Raw genomic sequence first — 11176 nt, 5'->3', positions numbered from 1 at the left:
AATGAGAATTGTTTTAAGCTTAGCATAACAATGTACTTATCCCCTTTTGTTGTTCTTACTGCTTGCCATTTTATTTTTTGCAAAGCAGAGACTTAAAAATTAGGTAAGTCAGTTTGTTCTTACCAAGAGCATATATATATATATATATATATATATATATATATATATATATATATATATATATATATATATATATATATATATATATATATATATATATATATATATATATATATATATATATATATATATATATATATATATATATATATATATATATATAATTTTTTTTTTTTTCTTCCCTCAGTACCAGCACTCCAGACGAAGGTAATTCCAGTGGTGCAAGATCAATTGAAGTATATATATTGTAGAAAGGATCAGCACACACTGTATGTCAGGTGAAAAAATCTTGTCATTTATTGTGAAAATATCAACATAATCCGACGTTTCGGTCCCACCTGGGGACCTTTTTCAATCCTTGAAAAAGGTCCCCAGGTGGGACCGAAACGTCGGATTATGTTGATATTTTCACAATAAATGACAAGATTTTTTCACCTGACATACAGTGTGTGCTGATCCTTTCTACAATATATATATATATATATATATATATATATATATTTGCATCAAAAATGTACAAGTGTGTCTTTAATAAGGAAAGTGTAAACAGCATTTATATTATTTTAAGCAGAAATCTGTATTCAGGACATTTTTTGCCATGCAACAGATTGATGCATACAGCACTTGCAATATAAATACTTGGTGTAGGATTTTTTTCCCTATTACCAAGATTTTAAAATAGGACTCTAAAGAGTTAAGTAAGAGCATATTGCTTGCACCATATTGCTTAGCACAATATTTGTCTGCCCCTCAACCTGCTCTGCTGTCTAATTATAGGCATTAGGAAAAAAGACAAAGTCTATATCCTAAGATTTAGATGGTTTAATATATATTGAATTTGTGTTGAAGTTGCGTACCAGAAAAATATGGCAGGGGCAAAAATATAAACAATAAGAGAATTAAAATGTAATATTATATTTTCTTGGTAAATCTGTAGTTATTTTTTTCATGTATTGTGTATATATCCATTTTATTTCTAACAGTATTTTCTTCTAAAGGCATTATATTGTAGGGAACTTTAATTCAAAATGTACAACTGCTCATTTTTAGTAACCGTTTCAATTCTGTACACCTCTGACATATCTATTCAGCTATGATTTTCATTCACCCTATGGTTTCTGTGAAACAAACTATTGAGCTATTGAGGTTCAAAGGTGCCTTTTTATCTCAAAAGAAAAACCCAGCAGAGCACAAAAACTACAGAAGGGAATATGATTTTTTTTTTTTTTTTTTAATTGGTAACTTGTACCTTTTATTTTAAGGACCTAGGGCAGGTTTTCTTGAATAATAGATAAACACAACTGAAGCATTGCTTGTATTGTGTAATTTGGGGTTACTATCATAGGTCATCTATGATTCCATTCTTTCTCTTTAAATATTTCACATATTTGCTCTTGTGTATTCCCAAATTATCCAAATTATAAGCAAGACTACCTAAAAAAATTATAGCTGCATGGAGACCTAGTGTTTTGCTAGGAAATATAAATTTCAAGACCGCATTTTAAGGCTTAAACCTACTTTAACCACACCTCTTTAAATCATGGCCTTATAAGAGATTTGTTTTGGTCAAATGGAAGTGCCATATATTTATAATATTATAGTATAACATGTCAGTTAATCTTTCCAAAAGTTATTTTATGTAATGTGTGTGTATTTGTGTGTGTGTATGTATATGTATGTATATATATATATATATATATATATATATATATATATATGTATGTATGTATGTATGTGTATATATATATATATATATATATATATATATATATATATTCTGTGTATCTGCTCGCCAACACCCTTAAAAAAAAAAAAAAATGGCGAATTATTGGATTTCATTGGAAAAAATTAGGTTACAATATAATTGTATTCCATTAAAAAGTCAGGACAATATGTTGAACCTCAAAAGGTCATCATGGCTTTAGATGGGCTATAATGTTGTATTCTTCTTACCCTTGACCTAACAAGCTACTGCTTTCCTAATGCCTGACGATTATCTAGCTCCGCACTTCATAGTAGTAGTAAATCTGTTTTTTTTTTTTTTCTCTCTCCTTGTAACCAGTTGTTATTGGTGACCCTTGCTCGTTTTCTACTGGGGAACAATGTTGTGTGCTCCTCTCTGGAGCCTTACAAGACTCTCCATGGCAGAAAAAGTTCAAATATTTAAATGAACGCATATTGTTTTACTAAGCTACATCACAGTTTAATTTGTGCAACATCTCTTGTTGGTTTCTGATCACTGATGTATTTTTTTTTTACTCCAGATGTTACATATTCGCCCCTCTTTGATTTGTGGAGGACGTTGAATTTTAAATCTAGCCAGTACCTTTCTTTCTTTTTTTTTTTTTTTTTTTTTTTTTGTTTGTTAGAAACAGTGTGCTGACTGATACATGAGCCAGAACTGATTGTGATGTTAAAGTAATGAATGTTAATAGATCTTTTCAGGATCACTGGCCTAGTTAGCTAAATATGTCATAGGCCAATATTGTAAAGAAACTTCGCTTGGTTGACCTCGATGTCACTCTTATTACAAGATATAGCACTTTTAAAAACAATGGAACCGTTAATGAAAATGCTTTTTATTATAGAATCTTTCTGAATAATTTGTTTCAAGTGCCATTAGATCAGATATGTAGGCCTCTGGTAATAATGCTTAGTGTACAACATGATAGACCTTAGTTTGGAACAGGTACAACTTATTTACAGTGTTTGCTTATCAGTTTGCTATGTTGCACAAAACCGGTGTCTTTTTAAATATATATAAAATGTCAACACCTTTGCTGCCAGAGACACTTGTGGAGCATTACTGAATCTCATAAAAGATTCTGGTGATACAAGTGTTTTGCGTTATCTCCAATGGTTATTGATTAGGTTTACACATTTCAATCCACACTGCCTTCTTCAATGAATCCAAAGACCAACACCAAGGTGTTTATTGTTTCTCTTGTATTTTACACAGGATTTATTATGTATATATGCACCTTCCCTTCATTGACATGTTCTATTGTACAATGGGCAATAGCCCATTTATAGTTTGTAGTATGTCACACAAAATATAAGTGTATCAGCAGGGGTGCTCAGCCAATGAAAAACTCGCCTCAGGCATCAGCACCAGATAGGTTATCAGGGGTGGCAAAAAGCCACTCCTGGTACCTTTAAAATCCGAAATTCGGCTTTACTAGTGTGAGAGAGCACAATTGCTCTCTCCGCACCTCCGAAACGGTGCTGTGTATTAGGTGCTGCTTTTTCAGATACACGCATTTATACTTATAATTCAAAGTTTCAAATCACACAGAATTCTTCGTAATTTTTAGAGAAATGTGATAATTTTATTTCGCATAAAATTGATCAGAAATTACATTCATCAAAGAATCTTCTATGTTGAAGACTTTTGGTATTCTAGCCATCAGTTTTTGAAGTTTTGTGGAGGGTTCAACCTGTGCCTTCTGTAAATCTTCCTAGAGGTGCCACTTCTGGGGCATTTTTCTCTGAAATAACAGTTTGGTCTGGTGAATATGCCGACCAATTTATCAAACATAAGCTCTTACCCAAATAAGTGTGTGTGTGTGTTTCTCTGGGGAAAAAAGGCGCTTGCGAGGGGACATGATTACATTTTACAAGTACATTAGAGGACATTATAGACAAATAGCAGGGGACCTTTTTAACCATAAAGAGGATCACCGTACCAGAGGCCTCCCCTTCAGACTAGAAGAAAAGAACTTTCATTTGAAGCAGCGTAGGTGGTTCTTCACAGTCAGGACAGTGAGGTTGTCGAATGCACTGCCGGGTGATGTTGTGATGACTGATTCAGTTAATGTCTTTAAGAATGGCTTGGATGATTTCTTGGACAGACAGAATATCAAAGGCTATTGTGATACTAAACTCTATAGTTAGTATAGGTATGGATATATATAATTTGTGTGAAAGTAGGGAGGGGTGTGTGTATGGATCCTGGCTTTTCATTTGGAGGGGTTGGACTTGATGGACTTTGTCTTTTTTCAACCCAATTTAAATGTAAGTGTGTGTTTGTTTGTGTGTGTGTGTGTGTATATATATATATAATATATATATATATATATATATATATATATATATATATATATATATATATATATATATATATATATATATATATATATATATATATATATATATATATATATATATATATATATATATATATATATAATATTGTAGTAGTTGGCCCCATATGAGATTAGGATCCCCACTCACTGGTCTTATCAATAACAAGAAGTGTTTATTGACACCGCTATTATTTGTCAGGGTCCCCAGCTTCAAAGCACATAGTGCTTAAATTGCATTCAAATGCATGTATATATTTATAAAATGAAATATAACCTCAGTACAAGTTTTCCTGCATTTTACATTGTTTTTCGTTGATCCCACCAGTTTATAATTCATAATACAGTTCACTGATTTTACATTTTCTCAGATTTTACACCATTTTTTTTCTGTTCCACTGAAAAACGTAAAATGGGTGTTCTACTGTACTCGCATGCACACATTTGTGTGTATCTGTTTGCTGCTTTCATAGATAAGATTATTAAAAAAAAATTATGTATACACACACTTACAATTTTAAGACTAATATACACTGGGCAACGGCAGTTATTCATCAAATCTCATTACCATTGTATATTCTATATAATATCTTGTGGAAAAGGGGAATATATCAGTCATTTAGTACTCCTATTTGGATTGGCAAAACTCTTGCAAAAAAAATCCTTTCTCATTGTTGGAAGGCAGTGTCTTTTGATAAGTTTTGTAACCTTGGAAGTGACAGTACTATTGCTAATCATATGTTAACACTTTTTTTTGAAATAAGCTTCAGTGGTACAATCCAACCAGAATGAATGTTTCTTTTCAAAAAACACTCCTGCAATATTGTTATATTGGATCATCATGCTGCTAATGTAACTTGGGATACAACTCTCTCATGGTGCTACAACCTTTCTGTCACTTACAGATGTATTTTTACGTATAGAAAAAAAAATTTACTATTTTATTATAGCAATAGTTGTATGATCTATTTTTATACTGTGACTTAGTTTGCCCTCATTGAACTTTGTAAAACACCACAGCGTATTAATATGCACTTGCAAAAAAAAAAAAAAAAATAGTAAAAAATGGAAAGGTGGCAGAAAGCCGCTTTATTTTTCTCTAACACACAGCTTTTTGTTCATTAAACCTCTGTACAAGTGTTTGAGATGGGCATGAAATATAGTGTGGAGTGAAGATCCTACTATATATTAAGAGAAGTCTTCAACATTTACATCGTTTGGGAAAGTATCAGAATGGATGATGCGCTTCTTACTTTTTTGCTGAAATTTAAATTTGTTATTCCGTGGTTAAAAAAAAATTAAAAAAGGAAACCTGTTAGGACTCACATGCTAAAAAAAATTGTTCTAGTTTGTAAAAGTTTTAAAGTAGAAGAAATTGCATTCCAGACTGAATTTTGTTTTATCTTTTTTTTTTTTTGCATTTAAATAATGTTATCAAGAGATATGGGAAGTTGTGTTGCTTATCATGTAAATGTACTTACAATGTATTCACAAACTACTGTTGTATTTGTATAAAAATATAGACAAAAAGATTGCATATATATTTTTGTGTATAAGCTCTGTAAAATAGCAATCACGTTATGAAGCTGCAGCAATTTTTCATGTTAAGCATTCACATCCAAAGAGACAGGCTATTTATTGTCCAGATTCTCTGATATAAAGATACTTTGCTGCTATTTTTAACAATAGTGCTGCAGCTTTTCATGGCCTACAGTGTTTGCTGTACAAAATATGTGAAATCCACAAATTAAATAAAATTACAGAATGGTTTTAGAGAAAATGTATGCACTTGCTTTTAATGCAGTTCTGATTGTGTTTTTTTTTCCTCATATACATTGGCAAAGTACAGGTGGAGCAGGCATTGAGGCACTTGGTATTTTTCCAATATACTAACCATGTTTAACATAGGCTACAGTGTATGATCCCTTAATAACCTGTAAAATATATCCTTATTTAAAGGGAAATATATACCTATATACTTAAAGGGATACTGTCATGGGAAAAAAATTTTTTTCAAAATTAATCATAGTGCTGCTCCAGCAGAATTCTGCACTGAAATCCATCTCTCAAAAGAGCAAACAGATTTTTTTATATTCAATTTTGAAATCTGACATGGGGCTAGACATATTGTCAATTTCCCAGCTGCCCCAAGTCATGTGACTTGTGCTCTGATAAACTTCAATCACTCTTTACTGCTGTACTGCAAGTTAGAGTGATATCACCCCCCTCCCCTTTCCCCCCCAGCAGCCTAACAAAAGAACAATGGGAAGGTAACCAGATAACAGCTCCCTAACACAAGATAACAGCTGCCTGGTAGATCTAAGATCAACACTCAATAGTAAAAACCCATGTCCCACTGAGACACATTCAGTTACAGTGACAAGGAAAAACAGCAGCCTGCCAGAAAGCATTTCTCTCCTAAAGTGCAGGCACAAGTCACATGACTGGGGGCAGCTGGGAAATTGACAAAATGTCTAGCCCCATGTCAGATTTCAAAATTGAATATAAAAAAATCTGTTTGCTCTTTTGAGAAATGGATTTCAGTGCAGAATTCTGCTGGAGTAGCACAAGTAACTGATGCGTTTTGAAAAAAAAAGTTTTCCCATGACAGTATCCCTTTAAGACTTGGTGTTTAATGTTTATTGCATTTAAAAAAAAATCATTTTCAAAAAATATAGTGGATTGTTGCAGTGCTGTTTACTCTTACTACCTGCTCCTTTTAATAATTTATATATAATATGGGTTATTGCTATCAATGTCTGGGTCCTGTGCACAGGTCCAAATATAAATGCACTCAAATTAGAAACAACATGCACAGAATCTCAAATCAAACATTTTATTTGTGCAAATTCACCGAAATACAAAGTCAATACAAGTGTTCATGCATAACATACCACATGGCATTGTCTCCCTCCCTGTCTGCATACCTTGTGTCGGCCACTCCCTCCTGATGCATTTTGCACTATTGGGCGCTTCATCAGAGGAGGTCCTATTATCAGTAGAAGTTACATAGATGTAATGAGCTGTGTATAAACAAGCGCCCCCCCTCCGCCAAGTTTACAAGCAAGGAGCTCATTATACGTGGAATCAACTACGCTAACTACCTTCTAAACATTTTAAACTGTTTTTTAAAAAGTGAGTATATTACCCTTTAATAGCTTATTAAGTACCCTATATTCTACTTCTCTGTGATTTCCCTGCTGTCTAACAGTTTTATTCTCATCCTTCAATGTCTCTTTTCCTTGTCTTTTTCCCCATTTTCCTCAATCGCCTCATACCTCTTTGCCTTTTTTCTTTTGATACCATTTTTTATTCCTTATAACTTTAGCTTTTTTCCAATGATCTGAGATCAAACAAATCACCCATGTGATTGGGTGGCATGCTACTCCCAATTTATGCCACCCCTAATTTATGCCATAATTTAGGCCTGGGCCTTTGTGGCCTTGCTGCAAATCTGGCTCTGCCCCTACCATTTCGACATCTAAACTCTAAGGTATTCTGATTGTTGTTGTTCTTCAACTTTAGCACTGAATGTTGCCTCTCCGTGGTTTACCTTCTGAATGGGCCTCAGCAATACTACATATTTTTGAAAATCAAGAGATGTCTGTCACATTTTCCCATCCATGTAATGAACCAGCTGTTCTGCCAACAAGTTATCCATAAAACATTTTTGTGATGCCTTTCCCAGTTAGCGAAAATAACTTTTTATTAGTACAAAAGGGTAACTAATTTCTTTTTATAATCGTCTTATAGATGGTTTGTAGGAGCTCTCTCTTTTATATTTTAAACAGCCATGACATAATGTCAGATCAATTCAGTTCAGTATTGTATTTCCTATATGTGGTCTCCTGCTTCATGATTTTCACAGAATGTGGGGCAGAGTGAATTTGCTGGCTACCATTCGACTGTACATTGTATGATTCTCCTTTGAGGGTTTTTTTTCTTCATAAATGGCTCATTATGCAATCAGTGACTAGTAAATAAACATTTAAAGGTAGATGCAAATAAGAAATGTTTGAAAGACATTAAGCTAGTCCATTGAATAAAACACTACTGGCTACAGGTATCGTATTTGATAAAATGCAACCAAAATGGTTACAAAAGCTCAATCTTGTTTTACTACTTCTACATGCCCCCACAGGCAGCTATCAAAATAAATACCTGGCAGCCAGAAGAGGAAGTGCAATATTTCCACCATAGAAAGAAGGTGCTTAAAGGGCATGTAAAGGCAAAAAAATAAAATCCCATTTTTACTTTCTTTAATGAAAAAGAAACCTATCTCCAATATACTTTAATTAAAAAATGTGTACCGTTTTTATAAGAAACCTGATTGTATGCAGTGAAATACTCCCTTCATTTACTGCTGTGGATAGGAATTGTCAGATAGTCCCTAACTGCTGAGCAGGGAAACAATCATAATTATGAACAGCAGGGGGAGCCCCCGTCTTACTTCCCAGCCATGCAGAACTCAAGCAGCTTTGTTTATGACGATCCCTAAGCAGCCAAGACCACACTGAGCATGTGCACAGTCTTAGTCTTGCAAAGATGTTTAACAAAGTTACAAGATGGTGACCCCCTGTAGCCAACTTTGAAAGCATAAGTTATTTGTTTGATTAGGCTTGTGGTGCAGTAAGTTCATGTTAATATTTAGTATACAAAATACAGCATTTCTACCCTTATTCTATTTTAGACTTTACATGCCCTTTAAAATAAAGATTTCTGTGGAACAGAGTGGTAAGTAAAATTGTTAATGTAGAAAAGAAGAGGAGGAGGAATTTGTCTTCTTGAGGCTGTTGATAGAGGGTTTTGGTCAATATTTGTCACTACCCTTTTCTCTGCACCAAGCCACTGTAGAAAGTATACAGTTGTATGAAATAGTTTGGGAACCCCTTAGCCTGCATAATAATTTACTCCACTTTCACAAAAAAGATAATGGTGATATGTCTTCATTTACCAGAAACATCTTGAGTACTGGGGTGTTTTCCAAACAAAGATTTTTTGTGAAGCAGTATTCAGTTATATGAAATCAAATCAAATGTGAAAAACTGGTTGTGCAAAAATTTTGGCACCCTTGTAATTTTGCTAATTTGAATGCATGTAACTGCTCATTACTGATTACTGGTAACACTTAATTGACTGGATTGGCTCAATAAACCTTGAACTTCATAGGCAGGTGTGTCCAATCATGAGAAAAGGTATTTAAGGTGGCTAATTGCAAATTGTGCTTCTGTTTGACTCTTCTCTGAAGAAGAATCATCAAAGCAACTCAAAAGATCTGAAAACAAAGATTGTTCAGTATCATGGTTTAGGGGAAGGCTAACAAAAAGCTATCTCAGAGGTTTAAACGGTCAGTTTCACCTGTAAGGAATGTAATCAGAAAATGAAAGGTAACAGGCAGAGTTGCTGTAAAACCCAAGCCAGGAAAAATAAAGGAGTGGCATATGTGGAGGATTGTGAGTGGTTACAGACAACCCAAAGATCACCTCCAAAGACCTGCAAGAATATCTTGCTGCAGATGATGTATCTGTACATCGTTCTACAATTCAGCACAATTGGCACAAAGAACATCTGTATGGCAGGGTGATGAGAAAGAAGCCCTTTCTGCACTCACTCCACAAACAGTCACTTGTTGTATGCAAAAGCAAGCCACAGTCATTTTGGAATAAAGTGCTTTGAACTGATTAGACAAAAATTTTGTTATTTGGTCATAACAAAAAGCGCTCTGCATTCCAAGAAAAACACCTGCTACCTACTGTCAAATTTTGTGGAGTTTCCATCATGTTGTGGGGCTGTGTGGCTAGTTCAGGGACTGGGGCCTTTGTTGGTAGAGGGTTGGATGAATTTAACCCAATATCAACAAATTCTTCAGGATAATGTTCAAGCATCAGTCACAAAGTTGAAGTTAAGCAGGGGTTGGATATTCCAACAAGACGATGACCCTAAACACACATTGAAATCTAAGGCATTTATGCAGAGGCAGAAGTACAATATTCTGGAATGGGCATCACAGTCCCCCAACTTGAATATTATCGAAAATCTACGGGATGTTTTGAAGCAGGCTGTCCATGCTCGGCAGCCATAAAATTTAACAGAACTAGAGAGATTTTGTATGGCTGAATGGTCAAAAATGCCGCCATCCAGATTCCAGAAAATCATCAAAGATTATAGGAGGTGTCTAGAGGCCGTTATATTTGCAAATGTAGGCTCAACGAAGTTTGATGCATATAGCATATTTTCTGTTAATCCAATAAACCTAGTCACTGTTGAAATACTACTGTTTCCATAAGGCCTGTTATATAGTAAAAGGATGTTGCTACTTTGAAAGCTCAGCCAATGATAAACAAAGCTCCAAAGAATTAAGAGGGGTTCCCAAACTTTTTCATATGACTGCATATCTTGCCAATTAATTGGTGGGTCTCTTAAAGGGGAAGGAAACCTAGTGGGCGCAAACCCCCCCCCACCCGTTTGTTGCCCACCCTCCCTCCTCTCCCCTGGCCTACATGCCCCGCTGGGCAAATGCCCCTAACTTGTTACTTACCCTTCTGCGCATGTCCAGTCCAGGGAGTTCACAGAGGACATCTTCTTCCACACGATCTTCTTCCTGCTGTGAACGGGACGGGTAGGCCAGGGGGGAGGAGGGAGGGTGGGCAACAAACGGGAGGGGGGGTGGGGGGTTTGCGCCGACTAGGTTTCCTTCCCCTTTAAGATTCCAATACACTGCAGGTTGGCATTTCCTTGTTGACAATGGAATAAGTGGTCGCTTTGTGGAACTTTACTAACACACTCCCTGGTCCCTCTCATTTTCTTCTGCTTTGAATGCCTTACATAATATACCTAATAATATAATATACCATTGTTTAAACAATTTTTTTCACCCATTGGATTCTACGGGTGTCTTTTTTTTTTTTTTTTTTTTGTGGCGAAACTCTGTGAAAAATTTAGTTCACTTGTGTCGTCTTTTTTTTTTTTTCTTA

Source organism: Xenopus laevis, chromosome 6S (genome assembly GCF_017654675.1).
Source record: "Xenopus laevis strain J_2021 chromosome 6S, Xenopus_laevis_v10.1, whole genome shotgun sequence".
NCBI lineage: Eukaryota > Metazoa > Chordata > Amphibia > Anura > Pipidae > Xenopus > Xenopus laevis.
The sequence above is the reverse complement of the archived record's forward strand: the minus strand, read 5'-3'. Positions refer to the sequence as shown.